This window comes from Urocampus carinirostris, chromosome 9 (genome assembly GCF_059441175.1).
Source record: "Urocampus carinirostris isolate Australia breed hairy pipefish chromosome 9, RoL_Ucar_1.0, whole genome shotgun sequence".
Taxonomy (NCBI): Eukaryota; Metazoa; Chordata; class Actinopteri; order Syngnathiformes; family Syngnathidae; genus Urocampus; species Urocampus carinirostris.
Genome location: NC_142357.1, coordinates 36527146 through 36541927, shown reverse-complemented (window position 1 = coordinate 36541927; position 14782 = coordinate 36527146).

The window sequence follows — 14782 nt, the reverse complement described above, 5'->3', positions numbered from 1 at the left end:
CACTTAGACCTCCTTACTCAGAAACTATGTCTAGACCAGAGCTTCTCAACTGCTGGGCTGCGGCCTAATGGTGTGCTCTTGTGCTGCAGGAAGTTATTCAATTTTATCTGAAGCTGACAAACACATTGCGTTTGGTTTCTGGACCCAAGTTGCAGTAGAACCTCAGCATACGACTTTAATCTGTTCTGAGGTGGGAATCGCAAAATGAAATTGCCTTATAGCAGGATATTAAAAACATATGCTCATAAGCTCTAAACCTCCAAATAGCTAATACAATAGTACATAGTAAGTACTACTTATATGAAAAAAAAAACATTAAAACAATTATAATACATTTGACTTGAGCTGGTAGAGTGGATTAGCAGGTGGATGCAGACAGGGCAGGAGACTGCGACGGCAGATTAAAAATGAAACTGATTTAAAAATTTCAACCACAAGGAATGTCCTCAGAATCATCCTTCCATCCATTATCTGCACCGCTTATCCTCAGTAGAATCGCGGGGGTGCAGGAGCCCATCCCAGCTATCTTCGAGCAGTGGGCAGGGGACACCCTGAACTGGTTGCCAGCCTGTCGCATGGCACACAGGGACAGACAATTCACTCGCTCATTCACACCTAGGGACAATTTGGACCGGCCAATCAACCTAACATGCATGTTTTTGGAATGTGGGAGGAAACCGGAGTGCCCGGAAGAAACCCACGCAAGCACGGGGAGAACATGCAAACTCCACACAAGAGAATTTGATCCCAGGACCTCAGAACTGTGCCACACACGTGCTAACTACTGTGCTGCCGTGCTGCCCTGTCCTCAGAATCATCTTATTTTTAATAATAGTTGATTGGTTACGGCCATGCAACTTAGGGAGGGTAGAGATTTGTTTGTCTTTTTTGTATTTTAGATCATCGAGAGTTTAGTTTCCATGGTTATGATTTTGCTCCTCCATTTAGCATCACTGCAAACGTTGGTACCCGTAGTGAATATACGTAGCATTAAACTTACAATATTGCTGATTTAAGTCTTTACAAAGCACACAAGAGTGTAACTGAATTAAGAAAGAAAGAAAGACATTGTGGGAGGGAGTTCAGCCAATATCCGTGATGCAAACCAATAGTAGACCAGCATTTGATATGAGGTTGACCAATAGCAATGAGGCATCTTAGAGACACGTCATATATACCAACACCGCAAAGTTTGAATTTGATATATTTTTGTTCATGCAAAATAATTTGTTTTTGATGTGGTATAGTGGGGGAATGTCATAAAGAGGGGCCAAAAAAATCATCCGATTAAGTAAAAAAAAACATTGTACAGTGGGAACATCGATTCCCGGGGGTCTACAGTATAACCTAGGGGTGGGCAAACATCAGCCCTTGGGCCACAAGAGGGCAGTAAGGCTTTTGAATCCAGCCCACCTAACCAAATGGCCAAAATATAATGGCAATATATATATAATAGTAAATCAAGTACTAGTAATTAAAAATATTTTTGGGTGCAAACTTTATCCCCATATTTCTTTTGTATGTCTACAACAAAAGTACAATAACGGAAATGCTACAAAATTACTGAAAAACTAAATATATACTATACATATATATAATAAATACTATGAAAATATGACTAAAATAGGTTTACGGCAATACTACAAAATACCACCACAATAATACTATATTACTAATACTAATATTAAACAAAAACAGAAATATGTCAGAAATACTGCAAAAACACAACCACAGTAATCCAAAAAGACTAGATATACTATTAAAATCTACTACAGAAATACTACAGGAATACTACAAAAATACTACAATGAAAATCCTACAAAACACTTTTGCAGAAATACTAAAACAATAAAACTAGAGTAATACTACAACAATGCAACTGCAGAAATACACTACTAGACCACTAAATATCAAATGAATTGCTTTAAACCGTGACCTAATCCTTTATTTTACTTTAATTGTGGGTGTTTTACCACCAATTTGATTAAACTAATCTATTTAAAAATATATATATCCCAATTTCCGTGCGTGTGTGTTTGTGTGTTCGTATGGGGCTTATAGGCTCCAAAACGGCTAAACCAATTTTTGTGAAAATTCCCACTTTTGTACTTTAGGCCTCTGAGAGAGTTTTTAGCTAGGTTTCGTGTCAAGGCATTCCAATAAATACCTACAAAATCGATAAACATCTGCTTTCGTATACAGCTCTGGAGCTGTATTTGGCCATGCGGCTCTTTGGCGCTTGCTCTTTTTCAACAAACCACAGCCCCAAATAGAATGCCTGGCAAAAACAAATATGAAGAAATAGAACATGTACATGTCTGCATGTATATTAATTGATGAATTAAAGATATGGTACATGTCTCCAGGACTGGCCCCTTGGCTAAGTATTGAACCAAATGCAGGCCTGACTCCATAGGACCAAAAACAGGTAACCTATTTCAGCCCAGGTGCAGACTAGAAAGAAAGACCTTTTTTTCCGTCTTTAAAAAAGAAAGTTTGAGCAAAGTAACAGCCGAGAGTGACTCTCTTCCAAGCGACTCGGTGTCATCCTAGATATTGCTCGCGCCCCAGCCAGCCACCCACACTCGTTCTGTACATGCAATTTCGAACCACTCGTCATATGTCAAAGTGTTTGGCTGCACTGCTGTTGCAGAGTTTTACTTTTCCCGTTTCAGTTTTTAGCGACTGAGTCGAACGCTACTCGATTGGCCTTAAAATAAGAATAAAATGACTTTGTTGTTTCGAGTTAGGTTATTAGCAATCGCTTTGAATACTGGAGGTTTTCTGTTGTGCATCTCTGAGAATTTCAATATATGCAGATTGTTTATATTCTAGAAATGGCGACATTTAGAGATGTATTCTATTATATAACATGTTTTAGCACTGTGTGAAGTAGCCATTTGTCAATTTTGCACCAACTGCTTTTGTATTTTGCTCTCGCAAATAATCGGGAATAGAAGAAGTATTTTTATTTCAATGTTCTTTTTAAATAAAGTGAATATAAGAAAATATGTGACTGGGAGTTTGTTTCCTTTAATGCCGCGCAGAAATACGATTTCTCAGAGGCGACAAGTTTGATCTCAATGAAATAATAAAGTATTTTGAGATGTTGTGCGGACCCAAATGCAGGGCACAAGGAGATTCAAAATGGGAATGTGATCAAACCCCAACGGGGGCGTTTATTCAACAGCAAAATACAGTGCATCCGGAAAGTATTCACAGCGCTTCACTTTTTCCACATTTTGTTATGTTACCGCCTCATTCCAAATTGTATTAATTTAATCTCTTATCTCAAAATTCTACACAAAATACTCCATTATGACAATGTGAAAAAGTTTTTTTTTTAACTTTTTTAAAATTTATTAAAAATAGAAAACTAAGAAATCACATTTACATAAGTATTCACAACCTTTGCTTAATACTTTGTTGATCCACCTTTGGCAGCAAATACAGCCTCAAGTCTTTTTGAATATGATCCCACAAGTTTAGCACACCTATCTTTAGGCAGTTTTGCCCATTCTTCTTTGCAATTAGTCTCAAGCTCAATCAGGTTGGATGGGAGACGTTTGTGCACAGCCATTTTCAGATCTCTCCAGAGATGTTCGATAGGATTCAAGTCTGGACTCTGGCTGGGCCACTCCAGGACATTCACGGAGTGGTTTTGAAGCCAATCTTTTGAGATCTTGGCTGTGTGCTTTGGGTCGTTGTCCTGCTGAATAATGAACCTTCGCCCCAGCCTGAGGTCAAGAGCGCTCTGGAGCAGGTTCATTTTTCCTTCTATCCTGACTATTCTGCCAGTTCCTGCTGCTGAAAAACATCCCCACAGCATGATGCTGCCACCACCATGCTTCACTGTAGGGATGGTATTGGCCTGGTGATGAGCGGTGGCTGGTTTCCTCCAAACATGGCGCCTGGCATTCACACCGAAGAGTTCAATCTTTGTCTCACCAGACCAGAGAATTTTTTTTCTCATGGTCTGAGAGTCATTCAGGTGCTTTTTGGCAAATTCCAGACGGGCTTCCATGTTCCTTTTACTAAGGAGTGGCTTTCGTCTGGCCACTCTAACATACAGGCCTGATTGGTGGATTGCTGCAGAGATGGTTGTCCTTCTGGAAGGCTCTCCTCTCTCCACAGAGGAACGCTGGAGCTCTGACAGAGTGACCATTGGGTTGTTGGTCACCTCCCTGAATAAGGCCCTTCTTCCCCGATCGCTCAGTTTAGAAGGCCGGCCAGCTCTAGGAAGAGTCCTGGTGGTTCCAAATGTCTTCCATTTACAAATAATGGAGGCCACTGTGCTCATTGGGACCTTCAAAGCAGCAGAAATTTTTCTGTATCCTTCCCCAGATTTGTGCCTCAAGACAATCCTGACAGTTCTTTTGACTTCATGCTTGGTGTTTGTGCTCTGACATGCACACTCAACTGTGGGACCTTATATAGACAGGTGTGTGCCTTTCCAAATCATGTCCAATCAACTGAATTTACTGCAGGTGGACTCCATTTAAGCTGTAGAAAGATCTCAAGGATGATCAGTGGAAAAAAGATGCACCTGAGCTCAATTTTGAGCTTCATGGCAAAGGCTGTGAATACTTATGTAAATGTGATTTCTTAGTTTTCTATTTTTAATAAATTCAAAAAAAGTAAAAAAAAAAAAAAAAACTTTTTCACATTGTCATAATGGTATATTTTGTGTAGAATTGTGAGATAAGAGATTAAATTAATACAATTTGGAATGAGGCTGTAACATAACAAAATGTGGAAAAAGTAAAGCGCTGTGAATACTTTCCGGATGCACTGTATGAGTTTCCATAGAGAGAAGGGAGTGTGGAATCTGGACTGCCGAGGAGGGGGAATTTGAAAGCGGGTCTTGGGGGCAGTGTTCCCTCTGAACTGCGCGCATGCGCAATTGCGCACTGCTCGCACATTCTCGGCGCACAAGAAAATCTAGCCAGCGCACAAAAATGAGGGCTCAAAATTACTTATTAAGAAGCGACTTAAGTCAAAGTTACAGTGCATGAAGGTAAAAATACACGGGTTCCCCTGACGTTGTGTCCTAAATGCGGAATTTTGAAGTCGAACGAAGTTGAGTAAAGTTAGTAGAGTATGTCGAGATCTGGCTTCTTCGGCTCGGCTCACTAAAAAGGGTCCTTAACGGCTCTTCAGGTTGTTTTTGCTTCTTTAATCCCAACATGACCAAATATTAAGTAAAATTATGCACAAAATGACTTAAAGGAAGGGGGGAATAGAACAAAAAAGAAAAAAATACCAAAATGAAAAAGTAGTGAAAAGCTCAGAAAAAAAGAAACAAAAGGAAGAGAAAAAAAGAAGGAAAAATTTAGAAAAAAGCCAGAAAAAAAGAAAAGAAAGAAACATAGGAAAAAAGTAAATAGAGAACAAAAAGAAAAAAGCTCGGAAAACATAAACACAATGAGATTTTTTTTAAAGGAATTAAAAAAAAAAGTAGAAAAAAAACACAGAAAAAAAGAATAAAAAGTTTGTGTTGCATTAAAATAATTTCCAATTAGATCAAGTGAATCGTGTTGCCAACATTGTAATTCCACTAAAAAATGTGATTAAGTACAGTTCTGTATCTTACAACCGACTAAACAAGCCCCCAAAAATGTTAATATTATGCGACAAAATATATCAGGAAATAAAAATAAATGGATACCTTGTGAAAGAATTGTAAGAACAAACGACGTTTGTAGGCCGTACAACCTTTGCAATAGTACATGAGTCGATTCATTCAAAAGAGAAAAACAAATTTGCATTGCCGGAAACTCAGCAAAATGTAACTTGATGTCAAGTTTTGGACATGTTTGATAATTAATTATCCTGCCACACTTGGGATTATGGTGGCTCACTGTTGTTTCAAGCGTTGCTCACCGACTTTGTGTGAACGCTCAGACCCGTGGAAAATTACAGGGAACTTTGCTTGGGGGTGGCGGAAATCTTGAAAAGAAGATTTAGTATTACCTTCAAGAATATGGCTGGTGAGGAAGGTCTTGGGATGAAGAGAGAACTGAAGAAGAAACTCTTGGGAAAAGAATCTTGTCTTGGCAAAACAATGTCTTGATCAGGAATCAAAAGCAAATCAGCAAAATAGAATGGGCGACTGGAGTATTTATAGTAGAGGTCGGTTAATAGGTTAATTGGGGGATCATTCGTAAGTCGAATTTGCTCGTAAGTTGATTCACTGTTATATTTTGTGTGTATAAGGTTTATGTAAATATGGTTAAGGCTTGTATCAGTAACATGTATTGTTTTGTACTAAAAAAATAAACATTTCATAAAATAATATGCACTATAAAGATAAAGTTAAGTTTAACTTACTTTTGGAAGATGAGCATCAAGAGTTAGGCGAGTTCCTCCTCCTTGGTAAAACGTGGCCGAAAGAACGCGATCCAACCATTTTCTCAACCGCATCAATTTCCTTATTCAACTTTAATTTCAAAAGAAACGTCTCACCTCTTCTTTACACTTTACACCAACCATATTGAATGGATTCACAAGACATTAAACAATAAAAATGTCAAAGTTCTTAGATACAGTATAGAATGTTTACACACAAACTAGGAAGAAGAAGCAGGATTTCTTCTTCCGGGGATGGATGCTGGGTGACCTCTCACAGCGCCACCACACGCCGGTAGCGGCGGAAAGAAGCACTACAGTAATGTCCTGTACCTGGAAAAAGGTCCACACAATACAAAATCTAACTTACAGCAATGTCCGGATATTTTTCAACATCCTCAAAAGAATGTTCGTATCTCCGTTTTCGTAAGTCGAATACTCGTAGAGGAGCGTTTGTACTTGGACAGGAGAGTGAGAAGTAGACTGAAAAATGCGGTAATGCTGCCATCTCTTGGAGAAGGAGAGGCACTGCAGGCGCTGAACAATGACAAACTTAGTCAGTAGGTTGGTTTTCATGCAGGCTGCAATCCAATTGGAAACAGACTATTGATCGTATTCCAATCACGTAAAACCACGTAAAAATGCACATAATATGCTAGGCAAACAGTGTTTATAAAAGAACTTTAAAACAGGATACAATAAAATATGTATATGAAGTACTGTATGTGAAAAAAGTAAAAGACTATGTACAAGTGTTTTGTTCCAGATCTATCGTGCATGTACGTATCCGCATTTGATTGCCTCATCTGGGATATTTGTATGCCCCAAAGCACTGTGGGACTTTTAGCACAGAGACAAATAATACACACACATTATTATCTTTGGTCAGGTGGACCTAAGCGCAGACACATGAACTAAATGACAAGGGTTTATTGAGGGGGGAAAGCAGGGTTGATTTTAGATCAGGTCAGGTCTCAGCCGCGCTCACCCGACCCCTCCACTCTGCCGGCCTTCTCCAGGCCTTTGTCCAGGCAGACGCCCGGCCCATGCCCCCAGCCCACCATGTATCCTCTGAGCTTTAAGAGCCACGATACACATGGGAGACCCACTCGGCGGGTCTAGCCTCTTGGATCCCTAACACAAAGGATTTGATGAGCTGGGTCTTCGGGTGGGAATCATGTCACATAAAGATCAGGAAGTCTAGAATACACAGCAATCAGGAACATTAAGGAGAAAAAAATAGTCCGACAGCTTTTGCTGTTGGCACAGTACTTAAATATCGGGATCCTGATTAGAGTCAGGTACGGGAATGTTGTTGGGGAACTTTGGAGGACATTGGCATGTTGGATCATAACAAAAACTCTGGATTACTCGCAAAAAAGAAACTCATGTGTATTGGTCTAGCAATTTTCGAGACCCCTGATGTAAAGGTAGTCACTATCATCAATAACAATAGCAGTCATTCTTCTCATTCAATATCTATGTTGGCGGTAATTCAGGCCAGAACTAGTCCCAGACTAGTATACACGTCATATACTGTAGAAGAGGCGATAAACTCTCCTGGAGCTCACACACCCACTCAACAATATCCAAACTGTGATATCGGTGATTCAAACGTGATTGTGACACGCACAAACACGCAGAGGCCAAAATACTGAACAAAAAACAAACAATCTCTTCCCACAAAGAAGTTTCATGAAGTTGAACACCAGGAGAGTGGGACAAAGGCGTTCTTTTGTTTTACTTTGAGCTAAGTTTTAGTTGACATATCAAAGATTGTGTAATTGAAAAATATAATTGAAGATTATAAAATATAGCCACGGTCTGCGCATTATTCTCTAAGACTAACACTATTTTCAGGCTTCTTTGGCTTTTTCCACTGTTTCCATTTCCAGCTACACATCTAAGGCACTTGGCTACAGGCTATTATCTCCTCTTGTTCCAATAATTGTAATTCCCTGCTCTCTGGATTCCCCCAAAAGAATCATTTGAAGAATATAGCCAGAGCCCAGCCATTTCTTTCAAAGGCAAAGACAGAAGTGCTGATGCAAGCTTTCATTTTCTCTTGTTTAAATGATCGGGATTCCCTGCTCTCTGGACTCTCCGGAAAGAATCTCAAAAGCTTGCAGCTGTTATGAAATTCAGCGGCACGTATGCTAACTTTTTTCTTATTGTATATTAATTTTTTTCTCATTATCATGGAAACCACTGTTCTTTAGGCTAAAACGGATATTCCCTCTTTGGTAATTGATAGTATCATTTAATTAAAGACTTTCTTTCTCACTCACCTAGAAAAATTTAATAAACAATAACGAGAAAAGAAAATCACAATATTTGTAATTAAAATCATATTAAATTAATGACTGTAATGTTACCTTTAATTTTATTTTTCTAATAGTGAAACATTCACTAAAGGGCAGTTGATTACTGATATTGGTGTCAAAACCCGAACAGATGGTGGACCCAAACGCGTAACGTTTTCACACCAAGCTTTATTTTACGGAAGCGGGGCAGTCATGCGCGGGAACACAAACACCAGTGATCCGGTGAACGCTGGGCAGAAAAAGTGGGGCAGAGAAGTCAGGCGCTGGAAAACAGGAAGCCAGGGGCAGACGAGCAGGCTACCAGAAAGGACAGATGGGAACGATATCAGATACAGGACAGGACGGGACAGACGGGATCGATACCGGATACAGGATGCACGAGCAAGATACCGGACAGGGCTACCCGACTTGCCACCTGTCACCGGCCGCAAGGGCTTCCTGCTCCTCCTGCCCAGGGAGCACCAGATCGCTGTCTTTTACGCTCACCCTGACTTCCCTGATCCCTTAATAAAGCATTGTGTGAAATGTTACGCATTTGGGTCCACTGCTTGTTCTGTTCGTGACAGATTATATCACATTTGATACTGGTATCAGCCCTTGTCATGAGTATTGATGCCTTAATATAACACTTGTATCAATGCTCACTCATCCTAAATGGAATTATTTTTCCTGGTACACTACTAGGTTTTTTGAGTTTTTCCTTGCCCTCATGTTGGTTCCAGATCAGGGGTTTCTGTAATAATAGTCTGAAAAAAATAGTCCGTGTAATAACCTTGTGAAGCCCTTTGAGACTCTTTGTGATTAAGGGCTATACAAATAACTTGACTTGACTAGTTTGAAACAGACTATATTTTAAGAATCTGGTTGCATGATAAAGGAAATTGAATGTTCTGTTTACAATATGTTTTCTTTGCTGTAAAAATATTTATTTTGTGATTATCCTTCATCGATTTGGTGTCCTTATTTCACCCAAGCTTCCTGTGTGCTATAAATAAGAACTATGTAAATGTTTACTCAAAACGATGACAAAAATCAGAATATTAACGCAATTAGCAGAGACATCTTCCTCATCTGATGTACGCACAAAGCACCCACTTCCTTTCCCAAAACGCCTATGCAATATTTTCATTTTTTTTTCTCTTTTGTGCATGCTGTCACTCATTGATTGTCTGTCTTGTCCTCTCTCACGTTCGTGCAGATGCTTCCCAAATGTGCGTGTGAGTTGGCGTGGCATTGACGTATTTTGCTGACGTTCATGCTAGCACATGTCATATTTGGGTAAGACAAACTGACACTTCAAACGATCCAAAAGGATTGAATAAGAACAAAGAACAGCAGTTAGAAACCTGTAAAATGCATTATTTGTCATGACCAGAACGGAAGCAGGACCCAATTGCGTAGCGTTTACCACCAGAAAGAAAGAGAAAGGGTTGCGCCCACGATCCGGTGTTCGCTGGACGCGGGAAGCAAGTCGCTCTCGCACTCGGATTGTGATCCGAATACGGAAGAGGATCTTCCCATAGCAAGCGATGGCGGTGTCAGGGACGGAAAATCAACTGGTTCTTTAAGAAAAAGGAGAAGAGAGGGACAATATCATAAAAATATTCTCAGACGATACTTAATTGTAAAAATGGCCTCTATCGGTAGCCGGGACAGGGAGAGCAAAAACGTGGTTGGGGTCCGAAACGAGTTGTAAGACAGGACGGGAGAGTAAACGTAGTCGGGATCAAAAATGGGTCGTAAGCCGGGACGGGGGAGCAGACGTGGTCGAGATCAAAACAGGTTGTAGCCGGAGACAAACAGCAGCAAAAACGGGACAGGCGGGAGTCAGGGTCAAAAAAGGCTTACCTTGTATCAACAGAGGTTTGCAGATGGACGGACAACAGGGGACTGACAGGACTAGGTTCAAATAGTGACAGGGAGCCAATCAGAGCCCGCAGCGGTTGGCGTCAAATGAACAGGCACAGGTGATTCACATGGGTAATTATGACATTATTTATCAGCAACAGTCAAGTCACATTTATTTGTATAGCCCTTATTCACATAATGTCTCAAAGGGCTGCACAGGCCACAATGACATCATCCCCTGATCTGAAACCGGCATGCAAGCAAGGTAAAACTCAAAAACTTCAGCATGAGAAAAAATAAGAAACCTTGAGAAGGGGCCCTTATGGAGAATGCTCGCGAGCCTGCGGATTTCTTCTTGGCTCTTGGAGTCACAAGTAGACCGGCGGTTTCAGAGCAGAGGCTTGTGACCTTGTTGCAGAGCATCACACTGCTGCACTCTAAAAACACTTGGGTCTGAAATAAGTGAAAGGCCCAGTGCGTATTATATAGCAACACCTAGTGGTGTTATAATACTTCATTTATTTAAATAGAAAGCTATTGACCGTAATAAGGAAAAACATATACTAACTCATAAACATGATTTTATCTTTAGAAATTTCTAATGAAACTCCAACAACTTAAAAAGCTGACTTGTTTGGCCGCAGAGCGATGGTCGCAGAGCACTGTCATTCAAGCATCTTAAACTTTTGCTCCCACACTTTTCTTCTCTAGCCACTCATGTTCGCCACTTAGCTATAGGCTGTCTTGCCGCTATTGCTTATCACAGTTTGTCTCTCAGTGTCACTCGTCTTCCACAACTTTTCATGCAAGAAGAGAATGGGAAGTCACATTTTTCAGGTTTCTTTGGCTTTTTTCCACTGTTTCCATTTCCAGCTACACATCTAAGATACTTGGCTACAGACTATGGGTTGCTGCTTAATGCTATTTTATTGTTAGTTCAGTCGCACTAGCCTTTCATAGCTGGTTATTCAAGCGAACATGGCAGAGTCCCATCATTCAGACAGTTTCATTTTTTCCCCGGTGTATGTCTCTAGCAACTCATGTCAGCCAATTGGTTGAAGGCTAGGGCTTGCTGCTATTGTTTTGTCTTTGATCGTCACTTGCATCCCATAGCTAAATGTCGATGAGTTCAGTGATTCAGGGGTCTGGTGCTCGTCTTATTTTACTTTTTTCCACAGGTTCCTTCTTTAGCCACTTGTATCAGTTCATAAGCTGCACGCTTTGGCTCCCCGCAAGCTGCTATTTTGATTGTAAGCTCCTCCACGGTAAATAAAGTTTTCTTGGTCTTTCAGTGTCACTCACATTCCTCAGCTGGTCCTACAAGCGAATGTAGCCAAATCCTGCTATTCAGGTATCATTTTTTCCATTGTTTCCTTCTCTTGCTGCTCATGTTAGGTACTTGTCCGCAGGCAATGGCTCACCACTGACCCCTATTGTTACTATACACTTAACAAACTCTGCTTTACTTTTGCAATCTTTTACTGGCCTTTTTATTAGCATCTCCTGCTCGCCACTGAAGTTAGCCCCTTCCACCAGCTCTGACCAACTCCAGCAATTGGATCTTTTTAATCGCTCCGGATGTATTCAGCTCGCTTCGTCTTCTGTTGCTGTTGGTGGGTATTCATCGTAGCTTTCATGTCCTGCTACTGGCTGAAATTTATACTCGATCACTTGAGAAATCATGGAAGTCGGCGACCAAATTTAGCCTTCTTTCAATACACTCGCTTCAGCCCCATTATAAGCTAAAATAACCTCTAGTCAGGAATGATTACATATTGTCACTTTAAATTGGGTCTTTTCTGGGTGTTTTTATACAGATCCAGCCAACAGTTTGCGTAGTTCTAAACTAAATTAACTCCATTTTTGGGGGGATTTTTTTGGGCGGCTGTGGCTCAGGAGGTAGAGCGCTCGTCTTGGGATCAAGAGATCGCAGTTCGAATCCCGGCTCCTCCGTGTTACATGTCGAAGTGTCCTTGGGTAAGACACTGAACCCCTAATGCCCCCAATAAGCAGGTTAAGGCCTTACATGGCTGCACGACCGCTATTGGGAAATGTGAAGCACACTGTAAAGCGCTTTGGGAAGTCTTGACTTGAAAAGCGCTATATAAATGCAGGTCATTTCATTTTATTTCATTTAATGAAGATGAACCAATTTAAGAAAATGAGAGGAGAAATAGCAGCTAGTTCTAAACAATAAGGCTAATTTTACACTGAAAAAAAGGTATTTGAACACCCTGCTATTTAGCTATTTCTCCCACTTAGAAATCATAGAGGGGTCTGAAACTTTCATCGGAGGTGCGTGTCCATTGTGAGAGAGGTAAACTATAAAGAAAAATCCAGAAAGCACAATGCATGATTTTTTTACGATGTATTTGTGTGATCTAGCCAGGGTTGGTCTACTTGTTCTGAGCAGAACTTGACTCTTCCTCCAAAACGGAAGATGATTTCCTCTGTTAATTACCGTAAATTCCGGACTATAGAGCGCACCTGATTATAAGCCGCACCCACCACATTTTAAGAGGATAACCGCTTTTGTACTTACACAAGGCGCACCTGTTTATAGGCCGCATGCGCCCACATTAAAACATGTAACACAATCACAAATTTAACCCAAACCCAACTTTGAGTCCTGCGATTGTAACTGAATATAAAGTACACAGTCCAAAAACCACAGCCGGCAAAATGAATGGAAAATGATACCGGTACTTAAGGTTTGATGCAGACCTGCAAAGTCCGGGTCCCGTTGAAAATAATCTAAGGAAAAAAAATGTATATTTCCAAAGGTAAGGGTGGGAAAAATATATATCCACTATTGTCCGCTGCGTCCACAAACACGTCTCACCTTTACTCCACTTCCCGTCAGCCCCCGTTGTATTCGCCCCTTCTTTTTGATTCGCCCGTGGAAAACATATCAGAATAAGTCTCTAAAATAAATACATTACAAAAATATACAGTTGCAAATACATATTATACATGGTTACACACATTTACAAAGAAAGACGGTACACCGAGAGAGTTTTCAAAGCTTCAATAATAATATAACTTTCATCCCAAACCGTGCCTGTGAAGGGTAGCAAAACGCTACTAGCAACACGCTCGCAAATCAGTAAACGCCTCTGATAAAAAAACATACCGTACTTGTAGTAATAACGATGAAACGTCATCTTGTCAGATATGACGAAATTGTGAATATGCTTAATTGTTGTTAAGATTGTCGAGAAAAATCAAACCTCACATTGTTTATTTGCTGTTAATAGTGTCAATAAAATTGTTCAAACCAAAACCAAAAAATAACGGTAAACCGTCCTCCTCTTCCTCCCTGTAACTGACGTCATCAAAGTCGTCCTCCCCGGTATGGGAAAGAGACTATGTCATATAGATGTCGTCCCACGCTCCCTTATTCAAAACCACGCTAACAATACGCTCGCAAAGTAAAGTTTACGTGCAGTAGCTCTGTTTCCTTCTTTATCGGACTGCTCGATTGCATTTAGCTTGAAAGCTGCGTCATGTGCCTTTCTTTCTGCAATTTGCATGGTGAGGATATTTCTACGCTAATTTAATTTGTGCACAAGCTAAGAAGTTGCAGTCTTCCTCGGCGCATATATTCCACCGGTCCAAATCTTACCTTTTGTACTCGAGCGCCGCTGGCGGCTGTTAGCAAAATTACATAAACTGGCCGCATCACTGAATAAGCCGCAGGGTTGAACGTTTGGGAAAAAAGTAGCGGCTTATAGTCCGGAATTTACGGTATATGTATCTAATAAACCTGTTAAGAACTTTATTCATTCAATCCAATTCTGCAACTGCAACAGCTATATTATATAATTATAGTAAATCATATTGTGGCCTAGGGCAGCACGGCGGCGCAGTGGTTAGCGCGTGTGCAGCACAGTTCTAAGGTCTTGGGAACCTCCTGTGTGGGTTCAAATCCAGCTACCGGAGTTTGTATGTTCTCCCCGTGCTTGCGTGGGTTTCCTCCGGGCACTCCGGTTTCCTCCCACATTCCAAAGACATGCATTTCAGGTGGATTGTCTGGTCCAAATTGTCACTAGGTGTGAATGAGCGAGTGAGTTGTCTGTCCCTGGGTGCCCTGCGATTTGCTGGCAACCAGTTCAGGGTGTCCCCTGCCCACTGCCCGATGATTGCTGGGACGGGCTCCAGCACCCCGTGACCCTACTGAGGATAAGCGGTGCAGCTGATGAGATGAGATATTGTGGCCTAGGTGCACGTGGCTCACGTGCACAACATTTATCGTGTAAAAC